Source organism: Pseudophryne corroboree, chromosome 12 (genome assembly GCF_028390025.1).
Source record: "Pseudophryne corroboree isolate aPseCor3 chromosome 12, aPseCor3.hap2, whole genome shotgun sequence".
Classification (NCBI taxonomy): Eukaryota; Metazoa; Chordata; class Amphibia; order Anura; family Myobatrachidae; genus Pseudophryne; species Pseudophryne corroboree.
In genome coordinates, this window is record NC_086455.1 from 99,833,427 (window position 1) to 99,856,492 (window position 23,066).

Genomic DNA, 23,066 nt, shown 5'->3' on the forward strand with positions numbered 1-23,066 from the left:
CCCGAAAATAAATTTCGTATTCCCAAGAGAATTCAAATAGCTTATCCTTTCCCGGTGGAGGACAGGAAAAAAATGGGAGTCACCCCCTGTGTTAGACATTGCTCTGTCCAGGTTGACAAAGAAGGTAATTCTCCCTGCACCTGGCACGGCTTCACTAAAGGAGCCAGCAGACCGCAAAATGGAGACTACATTAAAATCCATTTATGTTGCCAATGGTACGCTGCTCAGGCCCTCAATTGCTTGCGCGTGGGTGAGTCGCGCTATTAAAAAATTGTCAGAAAGCGTGTCATCAGAAATTGACACGATTGATAAAGATGAGATACTCCGTAAGTTAGGGAATATCAAAGACGCTGCCGCATACATGCTAGAAGCGATGAAAGATATTGGACTCTTGAGTTCACAAGCCGCTACCATGGCAGTATCGGCTCGGCAGGCGTTGTGGATTCGCCAGTGGAACGCGGATGCAGATTCCAAAAGAAATATGGAAACTCTGCCATATAAAGGTGAGGCCTTATTTGGCGATGGACTGGATGCGTTAGTCTCGGCGGCTACCGCAGGTAAGTCGACATTTTTGCCCTCTGCGCCTGCACCGACAAAAAAGACATATCACCCGCACATGCAGTCCGTTTGGCCCAATAAATACAAAAAAGCGAGAGGTTCCCCCTTCTTAGCAGGTAGGGGAAAGGGAAGGGGAAAGAAATCCACAGCGGCTTCAGGTTCCCAGGAGCAGAAGTCTACCCCTACTTCTGCCAAATCTTCAGCATGACGCTGGGGCTCCTTTGCGGGAGGCCACTCGGGTGGGGGCACGTCTCAAACTGTTCAGCCAAGTTTGGAGTCCTGGTACCTTTGTCACAACAAGGGGAGGGGTTTTATTCAAGCCTTTTTGTGGTTCCGAAGCCGGACTGCTCGGTCAGACCGATCCTAAACCTAAAAAATCTGAATCTCTACTTGAAACGATTCAAGTTCAAAATAGAATCACTGAGGGCAGTGATTTCCAGTCTGGAGGAGGGGGACTACATGGTGTCTGTAGACATAAAGGATGCTTACCTGCATGTTCCCATTTATCCTCCTCACCAGGCTTATTTGAGATTCGCAGTTCAGGATTGCCATTACCAATTCCAGACGTTACCTTTCGGTCTCTCCACGGCGCCGAGGGTATTCACCAAGGTGATGGCGGAGATGATGGTTCTCCTGCGTCAAAAAGGAGTCAATATAATTCCTTATCTAGACGATCTCCTGATAAAGGCGAGATCCAGGGAGCAGTTGTTACAAAACATCACACTCTCCCTGTCAATACTCCAGCAACACGGTTGGATCAGAAATTATCCAAAGTCACAGTTGGAACAGACGACAAGATGGTCTTTTCTCGGGATGATTCTGGACACAGTAGTTCAGAGAGTATTTCTTCCGGTGGAAAAGGCTCTGGAAATCCAGAAAATGGTAAAACAGATATTGAAACCATCAAGTGTGTCGATCCATCAGTGCATTCGATTGTTGGGGAGGATGGTGGCGGCCTACGAGGCCATTCCGTTTGGCAGGTTTCATGCCCGGGTTTTTCAGTGGGATTTGCTGAACAAATGGTCCGGGTCTCACCTGTACATTCACCGGAAAATAAGTCTATCTTCCAGGACCAGAATTTCTTTCCTGTGGTGGCTGCAAGGTTCTCACCTTCTAGTGCAGTGATGGGGAACCTTCGGCCCTCCAGCTGTTGCTGAACTACGCATACCAGCATGCCTTGCTACAGTTTTGCTATTTGGCCATGCTAAAACTGTTGCAGGGCATGCTGGGATGTGTAGTTCAACAACAGCTGGAGGGCCGAAGGTTCCCCATCTCTGTTCTAGAGGGACGCCGCTTCGGAATCCAGGATTGGGTCCTACTGACAACAGATGCAAGTCTCCGAGGCTGAGGTGCAGTCACACAAGGAAGAAGTTTCCAGGGAAAATGGTCAAGCCAGGAATCTTGTCTCCACATAAATGTTCTCGAGTTAAGAGCCATTTACAACGGCCTCCTGCAAGCAACAACCTTCTGCAAGGCCTACCTGTCCTGACCCAGTCGGACAACATAACAGCGGTGGCGTACGTAAACCGCCAGGGCGGAACAAAGAGCAGGGCGTCAATGGCGAAGGCCACAAGAGTTCTCCGCTGGGTGGAACAGCACGTGAGCGCTCTGTCAGCAGTCTTCCTTCCGGGTGTCGACAACTGGGAAGCAGATTTCCTCAGCAGACACGATCTCCATCCAGGAGAGTGGGCCCTTCATCAAGAGGTATTTGCAGAAGTGACAAGGCGTTGGGGAATTCCTCAAATAGACATGATGGCGTCTCGCCTCAACAAGAAGTTTCCGAGGTATTGTTCCAGGTCAAGGGACCCCCAAGCCAGTGCAGTGGATGCCCTGGGTTTTTCAGTCGGTGTACGTGTTCCCTCCGCTTCCTCTCATTCCAAGAGTGTTGAGGATTATAAGACGAGCAAGGGTTCAGGTAATACTCGTCGTTCCAGATTGGCCACGGAGGGCCTGGTATCTGGATCTTCAGGAATTACTTGTAGAAGATCCTTGGGCGCTTCCTCTAAGAGAGGACCTGTTACTGCAGGGGCCATGCGTGTTTCCGGACTTACCGCGACTGCGTTTGACGGGGTGGAGGTTGTACGCCAAATCCTAGCTCGGAAAGGTATTCCCGGGGAGGTCATCTCCACTCTCCTTAAGGCTAGAAAGGATGTCACGGCAAAACATTATCACCGTATTTGGAGAAAATATGTGTCGTGGTGTGAAACCAAAGCAGCTCCTGCGGAGGAGTTTCACTTGGGTCGTTTCCTCCATTTTTTGCAGGCAGGCGTGGATGCAGGCCTGAAATTGGGCTCCATCAAAGTGCAGATTTCGGTTTTATCTATTTTCTTTCAAAGAGAATTGGCCGCCCTTCCTGAGGTTCAGACGTTCGTGAAGGGAGTGCTGCATATCCATCCTACGTTTGTGCCACCCGTGGCCCCGTGGGATCTTGAAGTATTGTTACAGTTTCTTATGTCTCACTGGTTTGAACCTTTGCGAAAGGTTGAGTTAAAGTTTCTCACTTGGAAAGTGGTCATGCTTTTGGCCTTGGCGTCTGCCAGACGAGTGTCAGAATTGGCGGCTTTGTCTCACAAGAGCCCATATTTGATTTTTCATGTGGATAGAGCGGAATTGATGACTCGTCAACAATTTCTGCCGAAGGTGGTTTCATCGTTTCACATAAATCAGCCTATTGTTACCTGTAGCTACGGAGGCTGTCGCAGTTCCAAAGTCTCTTGATGTTGTAAGAGCTTTAAAAATTTATGTCGCCAGAACGGCTCTTGTTAGGAAAACGGAAACACTGTTTGTCCTGTATGCTTCCAACAAGATTGGAAATCCTGCTTCCAAGCAGACTATTGCACGCTGGATTTGTAATACGATTCAGCATGCTCACTCTTCAGCTGGGTTGCCATTGACGAAATCAGTAAAAGGCCCATTCTACCAGGAAGGTGGGCTCGTCCTGGGCGGCTGCCCGAGGGGTCTCAGCACTTCAACTTTGCCGAGCAGCTACGTGGTCGGGTTCAAACACTTTTGCTAAGTTCTATAAGTTTGATATCCTGGCTGAGGAGGACCTCATGTTTGCTCAATCGGTGCTGCAGAGTCGTCCGCACTCTCCCGCCCGGTCTGGAGCTTTGGTATAGACCCCATGGTCCTTTTGGAGTCCCCGGCATCCTCTAGGATGTAAGAGAAAATAGGATTTTAATACCTACCCGTAAATCCTTTTCTCCTAGTCCGTAGAGTATGCTGGGCGCCCATCCCAGTGCGTACTGTTACTTGCAGTTGTATTGTTGTTGTCAGTTACACGATGGTTGTGTATCGGTTATGTTTAGCTTGTTGCTGTTTTTCGTTCATACTGTTATCCGGTATTCCTGCTAATCCAGTTGTACGGTGTGTTTGTGGTGTGAGCTGGTATGTGTCTCACCCTTAGTTTAACAAAAATCCTTTTCCTCGAAATGTCCGTCTACCCTGGGCACAGTTCCTATAACTGAGGTCTGGATGAGGGGCATAGAGGGAGGAGCCAGTTCACACCCAGTCAAAGACTTTTAGTGTGCCAATGTCTCCTGCGGATCCCGTCTATACCCTATGGTCCTTTTGGAGTCCCCAGCATCCTCTACGGACTAGGAGAAAAGGATTTACCGGTAGGTATTAAAATACTATTTTTCTCATACGTCCTAGAGGATGCTGGGGTCACTTCAAGAACCATGGGGTTTATACCAAAGCTCTAGAACGGGCGGGAGAGTGCGGATGACTCTGCAGCACCGATTGACCAACTTAAGGTCTTCATCGGCCAAGGTGTCAAACTTGTAGAACTTTGCAAAATGTGTTTGACCCCAATCAAATAACTGCACGGCAAGTTGCTATGCCGAGACCCCCCCAGGACAGCCGTTATCGGTAACGGCAAACCAGCCGTGGAATGAGCGTGCTGAATGGTGTTCCGGAACCAGCATGCCGTGATCTGCTTGGAAGCAGGACACCCAACCTTTGTTGGGAGCATACAGGACAAACAGAGCCTCTGTTTTCCAAATATGGGCCGTTCTGGCGACATAAATCTTCAACGCTCTAACCACATCCAGAGATTTTGACTGAGTGAAGGCGTCAGCCACAGGCACCACAATAGGTTGGTCGATGTGGACAGAGGAAACCACCTTTGGTAGAACTTGCTGACGTGTCCACAATTCATCTCTATCTTCCAGGAAGATCAACTAAGGGCTCTTGAGAGGCAAGACCGCTAACTCAGACATCTGCTGTGCAGATACCAAGGCCAATAGGCTGACCACTTTCCAAGTGAGGAATTTCAACTCCACCTTCTGTAAAGGTTCAAACCAATGTGATTGAAGGAACTGCAACACCACATGACGATCCCAGGGTGCCACCGAAGGCACAAATGAAAGTTGGACGTGCAACACGTCTTTCACGCAAACTGAACTTCTAGAAGGGAAGCTAATAGTTTCCGAAAGAAAATTTCCAATACTGAAAACTGGACCATAATGGAGTCCAACTGCAGTCTGCATTTCCCCCAGCCTGTAGGAAACGGAGAAAACGCCTTACTGAAACACTTCCGTTGAAACTGTCTTGGATTTACACTAAGACATATATTTTCTCCAAAAACGGTGGTAATGTCTAGACGTTACAAGAGAGGGGATGACTTCCTTGGGAATACCCTTTTGGGGTAGTATTCGGCGCTGAACAGTCATGCCGTCAAATGTAGCCACGGCAAGTCTAGGTACACGCCCGGTACCTACTGTAAACGCTGGTTTACGTACAGGACTAAAGCAACACTTTAAAAAGACATTTCATACACTTTAAATGAAGCCGCTGCGGCCGCTATACTTAATCCACAACCTACGTACAGTGTACGGACTTTGCGTACAAACGCCGCGCTGACAGTACACTCCCCAAGATACACCGTGAACCCTTAACAGCGATAGTAATACACTTTAAACCTTAGCAGGGAAAGGAAAACACGACACCAGATTGTATTTAAACTGCTGGGTTCCGACACCACAACATATTACTGAAAGGGGGTTACAATCACAAAGCAATACAATACAAAAGAATAATGGCTACAGTCAATTGTACATACTTTTGGTTTCGCCTGCGCTTCCCGGTCCGGTCCTTAGTCATCAAGGGTGATGACCTTCAGAGTCTGTGATAGTGACCTGGCATGCAGCTGGCTCTTTATACAGTAGATCAAAACATAATACAATAGACACTGTGTGCTCTTCTTCCATTGGTTCGGGGGTGGGACATATCCTGTGCTCCGGGGATCATTGGTCAGCTCAAGAAGTGGGCGATGGCTAAGACTTGAGATGTGATTTCTGTTGTTTGCATCTGAGTTCCCGCCCCATGACCAGTTAAACCCATCACATTAATCATACATAAATCTGGTATTAATAACTTAATGTGATAATATATAATAATATTCTTATTCCCACCAGATTAATGTTTACGTGACTCTGAACAATATGATCCCACACATGATATGATTATCTATTTCCATCCTCAAGAGATATATATATATATATATATATATATATACACACATATACACACACACACACACACACACACACACACACACACACACACATACATACATACACACATACATACATACACACATACATACATACATACACCAGATCCGGCACTCATATCCTCCCACAAAGAAACTTGCCAGGTGCCCTCCGTGACGACCGTGTTGCAGCGGCCCACAATAGAATCTCACCACTCGGCGGCACTCCGCACGAATGAATAAAGACTACAAAGTCATCTTGGATTATATCGACGTTTCAGTGCTCGGCGGCACTTTTATCAAGATTATCAGACAGCATACGTACACGTACACACACACACACACACACACACACACACACACACACACACACACACACACTCCTGCTATTTCAATTTGTTAGGAATATTACAATTTGTTAGGAATATATATATATATATATATATATATATATATACATACACACACACACACACACACACACACTCCTGCTATTTCAATTTGTTAGGAATATTACAATTTGTTAGGAATATATATATATATATATATATATATATACACACACACACACACACACACACACACCACACATCTCCAAGAGTTTAGACTATGAATGTTAATATCTCAGATTTCTAAATGTCTGGTTTGTATTTTTGTTAGCTGTTGCTAATTGAGTTTCTCTCAGCCTAGGTTCCTGGGTATTGTCTCTTTGTTTTGTCTTCAGGTGAGACAATGACAATCCAGTACTTATTGCTTTCAATAGAAACTCGGCTACCCTAGTAAACAAAGGTGTTTGCCTTCTTCATAGAATTTCAAAGCTTAGTGTAAATAAGGCCATTGTATTTTAGTCTCTGGGAGTTTAATTTATGTGTGACCGATCTTCATGCTATTTAGAAGAGGAAGCAGACAGTGTGGGAATATATAGATTAGATTTATGATATGTCTTTGTGGCTTTTCCATGCGAGTACAAATTCCACTGTAATTACTCATACCATGCTCTAATGCGCAGGACCGCGGGAGCGACCATACGCAATTTGCGAATATGTGCACGCACAGCCGAATACGTACGCACACGGAGGCCATCTATGTGGTGTTTGTACGGAATGTGTGTGTTATAATATTTTCTGACTTCGACACTACCTTAGTAGGTCCTTGCGAAGAGGAAAAAAGGCCCAGGATCGTTTAATAAGTAACTCCTGAATATCTGAGCACCAAGCCCTCCTTGGCCAGTCTGGGGCAGTGAAAATTGCCCAAAACCTTGTTCTTCCTATTATCCCGAGAACCTTTGGGATCAGTGGAAGTGGAAGGAATACACTGACCGGAATAGTCACTGGGTTACCAGAGCATCTACTGCTACTGCCCGAGGGTCTCTTGACCTGGAACAATTTTTTCTAAAGTTTCTCGTCGAGACGAGAAGTCATCCTGTCCACTGGAGGAACTCCCCAAAGACTTGTCACCTCTGCGAAGACCTCTTGGTGGAGGTCCCACTCTCCCGAACGGAGATCGTGTCTGCTGAGAAACCATGCTTCCCAGTTGTCCACCGGAATGAAAATTGCCGACAGAGCCTTTACAGATTTTTCTGCCCAGAGGAGGATCTTCATCACCTCTGCCATTTCCGCTCTGCTTTTTTCTGTTACCTTATCCAACTGGATGTGCACGGGGTGATCTTGAAGAAGATGTGCCGCCTGCTGAAGGCCGTCGTAAATGGCTCTCAATTTCAGCATATTCATGTGAAGGCAGGCTTCCCGACTTTAGCATTTTTCTTGGAAGCATTTCCCTTGAATGACAGCTCCCCAGCCTCGGAGACTTGCATCCGTGGATACCAGAACCCAGTCCTGACCCCGAACCTACGTCCCTCTAGTAAGTGCGAGGTGTGGAGCCACCACAGGAGCAAAACCCTGGCTTTTGACAACATGGATTATCTTCCCGTGTATGTGTAGGTGGGAACCAGACCCCTCGTCCCACAGGACCCACTAGAACACCTTGGCAAGGAACCTGCCAACTGAACGGCCTTGTAGGCCGCAACCATCTTTTCTAATGTATTGATGGATTGACACTCCAGCTGGTCTTGGAATTCGTATGACCAGACTCTGGATCTCCAGATCTTGTTCCACTGGAAGAAAAAAACTCTGTAGTATTATTCCCATAACCGACAACCGCGTCGGTGGGCCATTAGTGATTCTGGTAAGTTCAGGAGCCAACCTTGTTGTTGAAGAACTGTCAGGGAGAGTGCAACCTTTTGCACCAACTGGTTTCTTGATCTCGCCGTTATCAGGAGATCGTCCCCGTACGGGATAAATGTGGCTCCGTACTAGAGAAGGAGAACCATCATTACTGCCATCACCCTGGTGAAACTGGTAATGCCCATCCTGAAATAGCAAACCTCAGGTAAACTAATGCTGAGGAAAATGTAATTAGATCTCCTTTATTCTTCTTTAGATTGGATTTGAATTTCTTTAAATAGAAATTAAAGTATGTCAGATTTTGGATTGGTCTGACCTAGCCGTCTGGCTACGGGAGCACGAAGAGGCTTGAATAACAGTCTTCTCCCTATTGTGACAGGGGACACCAGGACCATGACCTGATCCTGACAGAACTCTTGTGTTGCATCGCATACTCCCTCCCCGTCCGGAGGAGAATCGGTAATAATGAAGAATTGGTGAGGGAAAACGCCTGAAAACTCCAGTATGCACCCTTGGGACACTATTCGTAAACCCCACAGGACCAAGTCCGTTCCAGAACCGACTGAAAAGTTTTGGACGTGACCTCATCGGTGTGGGATCCCGCAAGAGAGTCCCAGCGTCATGCGGTGGATCTGGCAGAAACAGAGGACGATTTCTGCCCCTGTGACCTTGAAGAGGCTGCTGACCTCTTCCCTTTTCTCCTTCCTCTACCTGCAAAGAAAGAAGGGGGAATCCATATCTATCGGGCTGACATGACTGCATCTGACAATTATGCGTCATCATCCGTTGTGAGGGAACATAGGCCCCGAAGGTAGACCTACCCACGGCATCTGCCGAGATCAAATTAACTAGATCGTCGCCGAACCGGGCTTCACCTTCATCTGGAAGAGACTCCATATCTTCTCGGAGTCAACCTCAGCATTCCATTGGTGAATACTCAACTCCCTCCTAGCTGAAACCATGTAATCGGCCTGCGAACCCAAGAGTCCTCTATCCCTTGCAGTCACATGAAAGCATGCTGCAGCGCCCTTGATAGGACGCAACGCAAGGAGTATACCATCTCTCCCCAGGGTATCTATAAAGGATGACCAGGCAACCGACCATTTTTGAATACTACTACTTCCCATGCGCATGTAATGGCCAGGTCTAGCTGACGTACGCGTGGACATATAACTAGAACATAACGAAAGCTTCCTATATATGATCCGCTGGCTTCGTGACAGGCCCCCATGAAGAACAGGGGGTGACACCCACTTTATTCTATCCGCGGCGGGAAAAGAATAAACAATCTGAATCCTCTTGAGGATTTGAAATTATCTTGTCAGGGCTGACCCAGACCTTCTCGAACAGAGCGTTCAGCACATGAGAATGAAGAATGTTACTTCAGCAGTATTATAAATATATATATATATATATATATATACACATACACACATATAAATACATATACACACATAGACCCCTTTGTTCGGAACAGGGTCCACAGTGACGTTAATACGTCCTTATTATGTACTAATCATGTACTAAATGCTCTTTTTTGGGGGGGGGATCTCATCAGGAAGCATTATGGTCAACACAGGAATTAGCATCCGTGTCGGTATAAGGGAGTAGTAACTGGGCAAAATATCCTGTTTTCAACTCCGAGGGGTCTAAGGGAAACATAGGTATGACCAAGACATCCATAGATATTCCTGCGTCTCTTACACCGAATTATTCAAATATATATATATATATACACACATACATACATACACACACATATATATATATATATATATATATATATATATATACATAGTTCTTTTTGATACTCGCGTCTGTGTCCCCAATATAGTTTTCACTTGTCCATCCACTTACATGTTGACTCACATGTATCAGAAGTCGGCCGTGCCGACCGGGTCATTCTCACGGCCGTTTGTGAAAAGCACACCGCCTCAGACATGCCGACACAGGTGTACCCAACATTTCAGAGAGACACAGACAGAGTTTGTCAGCTCATAACACAGCGCTTAATTAACAGTTCTGAACATTAAAGAATGCCCCCAAACCTTTATATGCCCCCAAACCCCCCTGTTTAAACCCTGATACATTCAGCAGTGTGAGGAAGGACCAGTGTACAGCAAAAGAAAATGGCGCTGGCTGTGTGAGCTGTTAGGGCTAAGCCCTGCCTCCGCAATGCCGCACTTCAGTCCTGCTATTTTAGGTAAAATTTTTATACTGGCGGGGGTTAGGACAGTGCCCCAGCACCTATGTCCCCTCTTGCCAGTGTTATAATTGAGGTGTATATGCTTCCCAGGGCGGCTTCCCCCCCCCCCCTGCACCCTGGAGTGCCTCTGTGTGTGGGAGCATGACGCGCAGCGTGCGATCGTAGTGCGGTACCTCAGAAGCAATCACTGAAATCTTCTTTTCTTCTTCTACTCACCTGTCTTCTGACTTCTGGCTCTGCAAGGGGGGTGACGGCGGGCTCTGGGAGTGAGACCCTAGGCGTACCTAGTGTTCCAAACCCTCAGGAGCTAATGGTGTCCTATAGCCAAGAAGCAGAGCCTTTAAACTCCCTAGAAGTAGGTCTGACTTCTCTCCCCTAAGTCCCACGATGCAGGGAGACCGTTGCCAGCAGCCTCTCTGAAAATAAAAAACCTAACAAAGTCTTTTCCGAGAAACTCAGTAGAGCTCCTCAGTTGTGCATCCAGTCTGCCTGGGCACAGATTCTAAACTGGAGTCTGGAGGAGGGGCATAGAGGGAGGAGCCAGGTCACACCATTTAAAAGTCTTAAAGTGCCAATGTCTCATGCGGATCCTGTCTATACCCCATGGTTCTTGAAGTGACCCCAGCATCCTCTAGGACGTATGAGAAAACATTAAAAAAATTTAATGTCGACCTTTTGACCTGTCGACCTAGACTATGTCAACCTAAAGACCCTGTCCACCTAGAGACCATGTCGACCAATAGTGGTCGACTTAGACACTGTCGACCTAGTTACTATCTACCTTCAATACCACACCCAGGGTTTGGGTAGAGAGCAGGGGAGGGTTAGGGTAGTGATGGGATTCTAATGGTCGGGATGAGCAAGCGGTATTCTGACCACTGGCATCCCGTCTATCGGGAAATTATACTGAACCCGTACAGGTAGCTAGAGGATGGGTCAGATGCAACACACACTTGTGAATACTGGAAACTGAATCGGCAGCTGATTGCACTAATGCACTTGTGAATGCAGAACAGAGTCAATAGCTGAGTGCACTTTGTAATGCAAATTACAGACGCAGGATGCATTTGCTAACCACAGGTATCAAGAGCTTAATATACTTGGAACCACAGATAACAAGAATTGAATACACAGGTAACAGGTGCAGAATCAACTTTGTAACCCAAGGTAACAAAAGCATAAACCACTTGGTAACCACAGGCAACAGAAGCAAAATCCACTTTGTAACCACAAGTAACAGGAACAGAATCAGGAGCAATGCAATGCAAGTGACTGAAACAGGTGCAGCTGATTAGAGCACTGCTTGGAGATCTGTAGCTAGAACAAACACAGAGTGCTGCTTAACAATGAAGGAAACTTGTAACAGAACAAGAGCAGGATCTTGTGGCCATGCTGAAGACTTAAGTTGATACAGATGCAGGCTTCTGGAAGCAGGGAAAGGATTGGAGAATGGAACAATGCAGGGATGCAAGGACACCAGCAGCAAAGATCTGATCATGAATCCAGGTTTGAGCATGTGACTATAATTACTTGTACCAGGTTGCAGGAGCCAGTCATGTGATTGTATCCAAGATTGCAGCACCCATGTTCCAGAAGTGAGGAGAATGAACAGGAGAGAATACCAAGCACACATGCTGCATACATCCCAACATGACCCTTTCCAGGAGGGACAAAATGCTTTGTTCCTGGACTACCTTCTTAATTTAGGATTGCCCTCACCTGTGTTAAAACACCTCTGGTATCAATTAACCTGTTCAACACAGGTGACAGCAATCTTAACTTAATATGGAAGTCCATGAGCAGAGTACAGTATTTTGTCCCTCCTGGAATGGGTTATGTTTGGAGGTATGATGCTGGTTGTCAAGAATAATCCTCAGAGACACCTTCTGTGGCCAGGAAGGGCATAAATGACCATAATGTGACACTACTGGTTCAGGTAATGAGGACTTAAACCCTCATGTGTGACACTGAATAGTTCAAAATAGATCATTTTAATATATGGTTTTGGTCTTGGTTCCTGTTTGAAGTATGAATACATCTTTTGATGAAATGGCTTTTTTTGTTTACCCCCTATTGTGTTAGGAGCCAGAGAGGCATCACCTCTTCTATATACATATTTATACCCCTTTTACATCCAGCTTTTGACCCAGGTTATTGCTGGGTTTACCCAGCTTGGTGTAAAACGGTTAACCCAGGTCCAGTGACCGAGTAGCTTGAAGGGTTGGTCCTGGTAAGGACCTGGATTAGGTGGCAGTGTGATGAGGTAACTCGGGTCATCCAGCCCAAATCCCGCTCACTGCCACATTCCCAGCGCTCAAAGATTATGTCATCTCCAAGCGCCGGCAGAGGAAAGCCCTGGCAATATCCTGGCTCCAGCCAGCACTGTGAAAGGGATTCAAGCCACAGTGACACAGCTTCAAACCCTTGTTTAATGACCTGGGCTGGACGCAGGATTTCGGTAGAAAAGGGATATAAGACATAGGGCTGTAACACACACTCCGGTTTTTCCCGGATGGCAAAAAGCCGGACAAACTTTGTCCGGCTTTTTGCCATCCGGGAGAAACCGGCAGTGTCTGTCACACAGGATGGCTTTGAGCCGTGTGTGTTGCTGTGCGCATGCGCAGCATCAGACACGGCTTCAGAAAAAACCGTTGTGTGTGAAAGCTCCCCTTCACACACATGGTTTATTGGCTCCAAAGACGGCCCGGCGGCCGCCCGGCCGCCGGACCTTCCAGTGGTGAAACCCGGCAGCCGGGCCGGGGCCGTGCAGTGTGAAGGGACCCTAGCCCTCACACTGTTAACTACAATGCCGGCACGGGAAAAAGCCGTCCGGCTTTTTCCCGGCCGGCAAAAGCCGGGTAGTGTGTTTCAGCACATAGGCTGTTTGTCTCCTCTACCTGGAGCACCTGTTCTGTACACATTGCTTTATCCTGCTCACAGAATATGATAATGAATTAAACTACACCAGAACTCCCTATAGGCTACCTGAGTTTTTTTTTCAAACTCTTATTGGTCCATGTAGGCCAAATTTTAACAGTACATGAAAAGAACATAACACTTAACAAAAGGGAATTAAGATTACCTGTCCTTAATGACCTTACATGTACGAAAAACAGTTTATGTATACAGTTATCATAAACCTCCTAATGCTAATGTGTGGACCTTCATTCTAAAAGTAAACATTCTATACCCTTAATACCAAGAAATAATGACACGGAGACTTGAATTTGGCAGAAAAATTGTTAGCTATTTATTGTACCCTAACCACTAGGAAAAACCTGTAAAGTAAATATTAAGTTAACATGTCGTATCAACCGAAATATGGTGGCAGAAAAAAGAACGGCTACAACCCATTGAAGATAACCTCAGAAACATTAAAACTCAAACAATCCTAATCTACCACAAAAACCATACATAGGTAATAGGTGCCCGACTCAGACCTCCACGCTGACTACCCACCCTGATGGGTGATGACGCTGCCCCCTGTTGGGTGATCTAGCGGCCTTAAAAGTCAATGGAGGTGAGTGCACCTAAACCACACCAATACTGTAAAAACTGTGACTAACAAATCAAACTAGAACCTGTCGTTCTTTTCCACCAACACATAGCCAACGAGAAACCACAACTAACAACCCAAAGCCAAGACACTCCGCGCCAAACAATCTACAAATTGGGGTCGGAGGGCGGGAAGGCAAACTAAAAGAGACCCCTAGATGACCTATACATCCCTATATATGCTGATCCCTCCCCTATCTACCATTGGCTGTAACTTTTCATAACAATTTGTTCCACACCCATCACAGGAGGTTTAACTCTCTCCATTCCTATGCCTGTCATTTCGTTCTCCTTTGAGCAATAGTTCAATAATTATTAATGGAAGATATTTTACTCTCTACAACAGTGATGGCTAACCTTGACACTCCAGCTGTTGTTGAACTACACATCCCAGCATGCCCTGCATCAGTTTTAGCATGGCCAAATAGCAAAACGGTAGCAGGGCATGCTGGGATGTGTAGTTCAACAACAGCTGGAGTGTCAAGGTTAGCCATCACTGCTCTACAATGACCCTGACATTCACAGTGCACAAAATGAGCATTATTATATACAGTATGTTTATATCAGTCTGTATATTGTTAGCTGGGTGTAGTGTGTTCTTATTATCGAACCATTATCTACTCTGCTATTGAGTGAGGAAGAGGTGTTATATGTCATATTGCATTGTATGTCTTGTAGTGTTTTATGCAAATTCATATCAAGGTCACTGTTCACTGTATTTTTATGTAGGTACTAGTACATACCTCCCAACTATCCAGATTTTCGCGGGACAGTCCCGGTTTGTGGGGACTGTCCCACCCGCGGGCCGCAGTGTCCAGCGGTGGGGGGGGGGGGAGGGGGCAGTTGGGAGTCTCTGTCTCTTGCTGCCCTGCTTAGCAGAGAAGCGGTGAATAGATGCTGTGCACATGCGCACAGCGTCTATTCACTGGAGTCAGAGGGAGATAAACACTCTCTGTTAAACACTCTCTGTTAGAGAAACACAAGGGATTTGCCAGTCCACACCCAGCGCCCTTATATAATGTGCAGCACACACCAATTGATATAACTATAGTGTGTGTGTGTGTATGTATGTATGTGTGTGTGTGTGTGTATATATATATATATATATATATATATATATATATATATATATATATAATATCTTTAAATGCTCCTTCCCTTGTATAACCGCTGGTACTTGTAGTAGCCGTGGCAGAGAAGAGCAGCGTGGATCCTCACAGCGGCGTCTGCAGGAGAAAATGGTGCGCTGGTGAGTGAACTGGATGCCTGAGGAGAAGCTCCGCTCCCTAGCAATGGCGCGTTTCCCTCAGAACAGGGGAATCTTTATACTGGCCCCCGGGGTCCCCACAGGTGGGGAATACACTTATTTAGCCAGGGAGAGAAAAGGTTTCATGCCGCTCAGAGCACCCCCCCCCCCCCTGCGCGCTCTGCACCCGCTGAGAGACATGGCGCGCAGCGTCCCGCTGCGCTGTTACCTTACAAGCCGCCACGATGACCGGAGGACCTTCTCTGCTGGACTCCGGCAAAATAATCACCCGTCTTCTTTCTTCTGGCTCTGTTAGGGGGTGGATGCAGTGCTGCGGGAGTGAACGCGAGCCATGTTTGAGCTGTGTTCAGTATCCTCAGGAGCTAATGGTGTCCTGTCAGCGGAAATAGAACCATTAAACTAATTGAGAAGTTGGTTCTATCTCCCCCCCCCCCCCCCCTAAGTCCCACGAAGCAGGGAAGCTGTTGCCAGCAGCTTCTCTGTAAAACAAAAAACCTAACAAAGTCTTTACTAGCAAAGCTCTGTAGAGCCCCACTACAGTGCGTCCAGTCTCCTGGGCACATTTTCTAAACTGAGGTCTGGAGGAGGGGCATAGAGGGAGGAGCCAGTTCACACTGGTTAAAAAGTCTTAAAGTGCCGAAGGCTCCTGCGGAACCGTCTATACCCCATGGTACTAAAATGGACCCCAGCATCCTCTAGGACGTAAGAGAAACTTGATTTATGTTTTTGGACCAAAGTTTGCAGCAGCTCATCTTCCAAGGACAAAATCCTTTGCTCCGCTTCATCGAGACAAGTGGAAAGTTATATTACTTGTGTAAGCTGCATCCACTGAGGTTTTATGTTCGGTGAGGCCCGATAGCGTCTAGCATCTAGGAGTGGTGAGATGAGATCTGAAATTTCACGTCTCATTAGTATTTCACTGTAGAGCTATAAATAATTGGGATATTTATTAGACGCTATAAGACTCCCCTCTAGGGGTCACTATAGTTTCTAAAAATGAAAAGTGGTGATGTTGCCCATAGCAACCAATCAGATTCTGCCTGTCATTTCTCTATTGCATCCTAGAAATTGATACACAGAATCTGATTGGTTTCTATAAGCACATCACCACTTTTAATTTTTAGAAGCTTTAGTAAATTTACCCCCTAGTCTCCAAACCTTCAAGCGTTCTCTGAAAACTCACCTCTTAAGACAAGCTTATCAAATTCTGGACCTACCCACATAACCTTCATTGCCTCCCTATCTAGTAATTACATCCCCTCTGTACAGTCCACACATAACCTCACATATTTTGTCTTCACTTTCACATCCTCCTGACCCCTGGCCAACATTGCTGAGTGACCATATCCTAAAACCTATTTACAATCTGGCAGGACCATCATGCAATAGGTAGCACCTATCCTTCTGTATCAATGCCTATTTCCCTATAGAGTGTAAGCTTGCGAGCAGGGCCTTTCTACCTCTATGTCTATCTGTTATTACCCAGTTTTGTTCTATTACTGTTGTTCCAATTGTAAAGCGCAACAAAATATGCCTCCCTATATAATAAATAAATAATGTTAATACATAATAATAAATAAGCTCTGTTAATACTGATTCGCCGTGCATATCATAGGACCTTGCATTTGGTATTTGTAGTAGATGGTGATCTCCCTTTTATAATATTCTCTATTTTGCTAAATAGAACATTGCGATTAGGACATGTTCAACAACCAAACACAGAAGATCCACATCTCTTACATTCTTTTTCAATATGCTGTGACTGTATTAAAAGATTGGTCCTAAGCCAGCAATACAACTCCTCATTGGACAAATGGGAATTCCTTGATTGGCAGTGAGTTGATAACACAATTTGGAGCCATCAACCCCTGAAGAAGACATTTCAGGCATCCAATCTATGTAACCATAAAGGTGGAGAAATAACGACACTTTGAACGCACTTAAGAGAGTTAATGAACTGTGCAAGAAAAATCAACAGTTAGTAACAAGCTTCATTAGCACTCTGTGTTCTGGGACTGCATGCCTCTTTACTATACCTAATGTGCTCCTGTTTATGAGTGCAGTCCCTTTAATATGTCCTTGAGGAGTACATGTATCCAGTTTGGAGAATTTTAGATGTCATTGCCTTAGGGCCATCCATGAAAGCTGGACCATTATCCCACAGTTTTCTTAACTGAAACTTATTGGTGACTAATGTAAGTGACTAGTGTAATTGCTGCTCTCTATACAATGAATAGGTTTGCCTAATTCAACATATGATTCAAATGGTAACAATAATTCAACATACATTGCTATAATCCTCTATTGCATACTGTATGTATATTGTTTACTCTATCGGAAAGTAGATTTTCAGGAAACGCAATGAAAACTTTCAGGGGCTGCTTAATTTTCTCATATGGGACACATCTATGATTACAGGGCTGCTAAATGAAAAAAAAATCGGGTTTAAAATCCAAATTCAAAATAAAATATTTTAAACATTTATGAGCTTGTGTAAAAGTATACGTATGATAATATGGCATTAACAAGATCCCCAGTTTTGTAATAAAAAGGGGCTGGCCACAAGATTTTGAGGCATGGTCTGGGAAGAGCAGGGCTGGATTAAGGGAGGGGCGACAGGGGCGTCCGTTCCGGGGCCCCCACACTTTAGGGGCCCTCACACACTGGTGTGTGAAGCAAAATAGTCCCCTCCGTCAGTCAGCTGTTTATTCACAGCAGTGGCTGAGGAGCTACTCTGTGTTGTGTCAGTTTCACACAAGAGTGTTGTAAAATCCCATGAGACACTGACTTTGACCCAGATGCACCTGTTGCTGGTTGGTGCTGTCCTTCACATGCTGCAAAGTCCAGGGAAGATGCTGCATCCAGTGTGTGTGTATGTGTGTGTCCAGTGCGTGTGCATTTCCAGTGTGTGATTGTGCGCGCGCGTACAATGTGTGTATTTGTGGTATATGGGGGGGGCAGGGGTGTGCTCAGGATTTTCAATCACTCTTACTAGTTGCCCCCCCCTACTTCATTGCCCCTGGGTCCACACCAGCCTTAATCCAGCCCTGGGGAAGAGCAAAGCATAGCCTAAATGTCCCAGCGTGAAATTGATACAGTTCGGTTTATGGAATTTCCCCCACTACCTTTTTGGAGAGACTTTTCTAAAATGTGCTTTCCTGTGCCAACACATTATTGCCTAGTTTATTTTGATATTGTATTCAAGTATGACCACGTTTTAAATTGTTTGATTTAAGTCTCCTACAGCCAGTAAGTGCATGATGAAAAACTAACTAACTAAAGAGTTACTGGTGTATTCTCTTAAATCCTACTGATACTGTAAAGGTGCATACACACGATGCGATGTGTGCTTACGATTTTGACTGGGATCGGTATGAAATACCTACAATCAAAATCCCGACGGTCGAAATCCCGACAGCAAATGACCGATGGTTAAAATCCCGACAAGGTCAAAATCCCGACATGGATAAAATACCGACATTTAAAATACTGACAAGGTCAAAATACCGACATGTAAATTGTCGTCAGGTCAAAATGCCGACATGAGTTTTTCATTGGGTTTTTGTGTGTGTATGTCAACATAGGTCGACATGGACACCATATAAGTGTACCGCGTCCCCTCGCATGGCTCGGGCACGGTGTCTCGCTGCGCACGGCACACTATTATATTCCCCCTCCAGGTCCACTGGGATGGTAAAGTATGAACAAGACAGTTTCAATGAAAAAATCATGAAAACCTCCTGCTGGCATTTTGACCTGTCGACATTTCCCATATCGGTATTTTGACCTTGTCGGTATTTTAAATATCGGTATTTTGTCCATGTCGGGATTTTGACCATCGGTCAATTGCTGTCGGTATTTTGACCGTTGGGATTTTGATTGTCGGTAAATTGACTGCATCCCTTTTGACTATATAGTCAAAATCGTAAGAAAAGTTAGGACATATCGCACCATGGGCCTAATTCAGACTTGATCGTAGCCGTGCAAAATTTAACACGGCTACGATTAGTTACTCTGACATGCGGCGGGATGCCCAGCACAGGGCTAGTCCGCCCCGCATGTCTGGCTCTGCATTGCACAACGGCGATTCTTTTGTACTTGACGAGTAGCTGAGTAGCTCCCTACCAGTGCACCTCTTGCGCGCTGCAGGGTACTGATCACTGTCCGGGTCGCAGCGGCTGCATGTGATGTCACACAGCCGCCACTGCACGCACCCCGCACGGTCCGGGCACGCCTGCCAGACCGCGCCCCTAAAATGGCGCCCAGCGACCACCTCTGCCTATCAATCAGGCAGAGGCGATCGCAGTACTGAGATGGCCGTCGGCTGTCTGGCATGCGCTGGCACACTGCGGCACCGACACATGCGCAGTTCAGACCTGATCGGCTGCTGTGCGAGAATGCACAGCAGCGATCAGGTCTGAGTTAGGCCCCGTGTGTACACAGCTTGCGATACCGATGCATGCTCCCACGGGGTCGGTATCGCAAGAAAAAAAAGACTCTGCAGGCTTGGCAATTTTGACTATTTTGATTATATTGTGTACAATGCAGTTTCTAGTATAGGCAAAATTGTATATAGCTAAAATTGTACATAGCCAAAATTGCACCATGTGTATAGTTAATATCGGTGGCTCTGGGCTTCGGGGATTTCAAGGGATATTGCAAAGTCAAAATCAGCCTTTAGCCAGAAAAACACCGTGTCAGTTGGTGACATTAAAAACAAATTGTACCTTTCTCTTACGTCCTAGAGGATGCTGGGGTCCACATTAGTACCATGGGGTATAGACGGGTCCACTAGGAGCCATTGGCACTTTAAGAGTTTGAGAGTGTGGGCTGGCTCCTCCCTCTATGCTCCTCCTACCAGACTCAGTTTAGAAAATGTGTTCGGAGGAGCCGGTCACAGCTAAGGGAGCTCCATAGGAGTTTCTTTAGTTTTAGTTTTTTGAATAGAGTTTAGGCACAGGGAGGCTGCTGGCAACAGCCGGCTGTTGCCTGCAGCCTCCCTGTGCCTAAACTCTGCTTGCAACAGCCTCCCTGCTGGCAACAGCCTCCCTGCTTCGTGGGACTAAGGGGGTGAGTAGTGTCCGCCCTAAGGGGTCTGAGCCACTATCTCCACTGACAGTACACTGAGCTCCTGAAGGGATCGATCATTCCCCGCCCGCAGCATGCCTCCAACCCCCTTACAGAGCCAGAAGACGTCGGTGGCGAGTTAGTCACCGGCCCCCTGACAAGCGGAGAGCCGGTGTGAAGATGGTGGCAACAGGGTAGGGAGTGCAGTACTAACTGCGCTCCAGGGCTCAGCGGTACATGGTGCGGTGCTGTGAGGGGCACCCTGAGCCAGCGCCTACACCCTAAACTGGTCACACAGCCTGTCGGGGACCCCAGATCACCGCCAGCAATATACCTCAGGCCAGTATAAATTCAAATAAGAGCGGGAGCCAGCACTGGAAAAGGGGGCAGAGCTTCTCCTCAGAGCGGACCCAGCAGCATTCAGCGCCATCTTTCCTGCATGCAGAGCCGATGACAGGGGAGAGCTGTCCCTTCACTTCAACTCCAGCTATCTGTACGGTACCATGGGGTTGTAGAAGGGGGGGAGGCGGTGTAATAGACTGTGTAACCTATTAAGGTACACAGTTGGCACTGGTAAAGGGTGTCCTTTATCTCTGGAAGCGCTGTGTGTGGATTGGCTCCAAACTCTGTGTCTCTCTTGGCATGCTTAGGGGGGAAAACTCTGTCTGCATTTCCCTGTGTGTGTGTGTGTGTGTGTGGGTGCTTGTTAGCTCACAAAAAGAACCATGTCTATGGACTCTGTCATATGCTGCAGAGGATATGTCCTCTCAGGATGATCACATTCCATGTAATGAGGATTGCACTGTTTTAGCACAGATTCCTATAAGAGAACCGGAGTGGTTATCCTCTATTAAAAGTATGATTTCGCAGATTTCTACTAGGGTAGCCCAAAATGAAACTGCAACTTAGGTTTTGCAGAACTCTATGGCTGTTTGGTACGGGTCGGCACCTTCAGGGCTCCCTGGCACTCACTCTCAAAAACGTGCTCTTGCCCAGATTATGCAAGACTACACGGATACCGACTTTGACACGGTAGACGGTGATGGGGACGTGCTGCGGGGGGCGGCATCTCTTGCAAAAGAGGTGCAGTTGATGATTGAAGTCATTAGAGATGTGTTGAATATTGCTGACACAATACCTGAACATGTTGAGGAGGCTTACTTCACGGATAATAAGAAAGCCACGCTAACCTTTCATGCATCAAAAGAGTTAAATACTTTATTTGAAAAATCCTGGGAAAACCCAGAGAAAAAATTCCATATCCCAAGAAAGGTTCTGGTTGCATTCCCTTTCCCTGAGGAGGATAGAAAGAAATTGGAAAACCCACCCATAGTTGACGCATCTGTGTCCAGACTGTCAAAAAATGTGGTTTTACCTGTTCCGGGATCTGCCGCGTTGAAAGAACCGGCTGATGCAAAATTGACATTACGCTCAAATCCATATACACGGCTTCGGGGGCGATATTACGGCCTACTATTGCCTGTGCATGGATTTCTAAGGCTATAGTAAAGTGGTCTGGCACGTTACTTGAGTAATTGGATACAATGGATAAAAGTGACGTTGAATTGTTCTTACGTAACATACAGGATTCTGCGGGATTTACGGTGGAATCCATGAAAAACCTGGGTTCGATGGCTGCAGGGATATCTTCCATGTCGGTCTCGGCTCGTAGAGGACTCTGGCTGTGCCAATGGTCTGCTGACACGGAATCCAGTAGAGGTGTGGAGAACCTACCCTACACAGGTCAGGCTCTATTTGGGGAAGCACTAGATGCGTGGATTTCCACAGCAACTGCAGGTAAGTCACCTTTTCTTCCTTCTACTGCGCCTGCTACGAAGAAACCCTTTTCTTCACCTACGTCACAGTCCTTTCGGACTCCTAAATCAAGAAAGAGCAAATCGCATAACACCTTCTTTAGAGGAGGGCGGGCAAAATCCATAAAACCTGCTACTGCAGGCTCCTAGGACCAGAAGCCTGCTTCTGGTGCATCAAAATCCTCAGCATGACGGTGGACCCCAGAGGAGGGACTGTTGGGGGGCGAGGCTTAGAAGGTTCAGTCACGTTTGGGTGGCGTCGGGCCTTGACCCCTGGGTGCAAGATATTGTGTATCAGGGGTACAGGCTGGAATTTCAAGAGCTTCCGCCTCACCGTTTCTTCAAATCAGGCTTACCAGCTTTGCTGGCAGACAGGGCTATCCTACTGGAAGCCATCCAAAAATTGGAAAGGTCACAGGTCATTGTCCCAGTTCCACCTCATATGCACAACAAGGGTTACTATTCGAACCTTTTCGTGGTTCGAAGCCGGATGGTTCGGTCGTGCCAATTTGAAATTTGAAATCATTAAACCCCTATCTGAGGGTGTCCAGATTCAAAATGGAATCTCTGAAAGTGCTGATCTCAGGTCTGGAGGAGGGGGAGTTTCTGGTATCCCTGGATATCAATGATGCGTACCTCCACATTCCGATTTGGCCGCAACATCAGGATTATCTCCAATTCGCACTGTTGGACTGTCATTATCAGTTCCAGGCACTGCCATTCGGCCTCTCCACGGCACCGAGGGTGTTCACCAAGGTGATGGCAGAGATGATGGTTCTTCGCAAGCAGGGAGTGAACATAATTCCATACCTGGATGATCTGCTCATAAAGGCAGTGTCCAGAGAGAAGTTGTTGCAGTCCATTGCTCTCACGACTCGACTGCTCAGGGATCACGGTTGGATCCTGATCCTTCCAAAGTCAC

At 46.5% G+C, this 23,066-nt stretch overlaps 1 protein-coding gene across 4 annotated transcripts in view; it reads left to right on the forward strand.

Annotated features, from left to right (window-relative positions):
- The window catches only part of BAHD1 (bromo adjacent homology domain containing 1), a 534,426-nt gene that overhangs the window by 62,847 nt on the left and 448,513 nt on the right, over positions 1-23,066 (forward strand). Inside the window, exon 1 of one of the 4 annotated variants that reach the window (XM_063947815.1) lies at positions 11,926-11,947. The exons of 2 other annotated variants lie outside the window; for them this stretch is intronic. The gene's annotated coding sequence lies outside the window, so the exon portion shown is untranslated. Of the gene's footprint in view, positions 1-11,925; positions 11,948-12,356; positions 12,378-23,066 lie in introns of those variants that run through there. One more of the 4 variants, XM_063947818.1, reaches the window with a different exon arrangement.